The sequence below is a fragment of the Brassica oleracea genome, chromosome C9, assembly GCF_000695525.1.
Source record: "Brassica oleracea var. oleracea cultivar TO1000 chromosome C9, BOL, whole genome shotgun sequence".
Classification (NCBI taxonomy): domain Eukaryota; kingdom Viridiplantae; phylum Streptophyta; class Magnoliopsida; order Brassicales; family Brassicaceae; genus Brassica; species Brassica oleracea.
In genome coordinates, this window is record NC_027756.1 from 8,702,904 (window position 1) to 8,704,534 (window position 1,631).

Sequence of the window (1,631 nt, forward strand, 5' to 3'; positions counted from 1 at the left end):
CAACATGTCTGAGGTTGGTTACATGATTTAAAAGAAGATGTGTTTCTCGGTTCTGTTGCCATGGAGTTTACTATACTGAACTGTACGACCTCCATGAGCAGCGTCTAATTCAACTGCCATAACAGCTTCTTCCTATAGCACTAAAATCTCTTTCAACTTTAACATCCTGCTGATCATTTGGCATCTCTTCGTAACCGTTCTTTATCTCTCGAATTTTCTCGGATCATGTTATGCTTTTTCCTGGCCTGGATAGTTTTGTAGAAAAATAGGTTGTTCCTATCCCCACGTCAAGCCAATGAAATTTGGCTTGCTGTTTTAATCTTCTTACAAAGAGAAATGTAATAAAACCATAAAAAGAAGTTCACCAGAGAGGAGGTATCTTTACCAAGCGAAACCAGTATTATGGTACAGAGCAACTGTTCTTAATGAGCATATCTGTCCAATTTGCAAATTGTTTTTTAAATATTCTTAATTGCATAAACTAAACCATTTTTGTCAAGTTAGACACACGGTTGCCTAGTCGTCAGTGGAGAAAAATGAGATTTTTTTGTGTGTTCTTGTTAATCTATTTCAAGACCAAGACCTAATTTAGATTTGACTTAATTCAATCCTAACATGATTCTAAAGAAGGTAGGAACACTAACCTTGATCCATGCTTGGATGCAATCCCACCAATTGATGTTCTCCTCTTTAACCTTCTTTCTTTGGTGGTTTCCTTGATGGAGAAGAAACCCCAAACCTTCCCTTAATCTCTCTTGTTGATAATCAGTATTATTATTATGTGTTTTTGAAAGACTCTCACTTTTCTTACGTAAATAAAAAAGACGATGCATAAGGTCTTTTATATTAGGCAAACGGTTGTGTGTGTTAAGCAACACAACTCTCCATAATTCCAACATAACTCTTTGATATAATAACCGTACCACAACGTATAGTCATATATGTTATATACCATTATTTAATATATATATAACATATATTATATAATTATGAGATTAAGGACATTTATGAATATAAGGTAAAGTAGGAGGGTTATCAATACACCCGGATTCTAATTCATTAATCGAAACCGATCCATCACGGTATCGCTTTATATTAGAATCTAAAAACATTAATATGAACTTGAACTTTATATTAAACCAATAGATACATAGGTCACATAGAATATAAAATATTCTTACATTCTCCCACTTGACATTTGTGTCTACTTAAGGGTTCAATAACTTTAATGTGCACTTTTATATCAAATTCACTTGATCTTTACTAAAAATTTGAATTGATCGAATCATGGCGGTTGTATGCCATTAAACGACATAGTCCCTTCCATGTATCACAAATCAATTCCAATTTTATATCAATCCTTATATGAGAAGAACTTTTATTTCTCAAACCAACCATATGTTATCTACAAACCATAAGTGTATACACATACTTTAATGATAACATAATAAATAAATCAGAAACATAACTTTATGTGAATTCTCAGTGTCAAATACATAATGAGCATCCCATAACTAAAATAGCAAAGCCTTATCTATAATACCCATACGTTCTACATGGCCATTGAACGCCTTGGGTGGTAAACCTTTAGTTAGCGGATCCGCTACCATCATGTCCGTCCTTATGTGCTC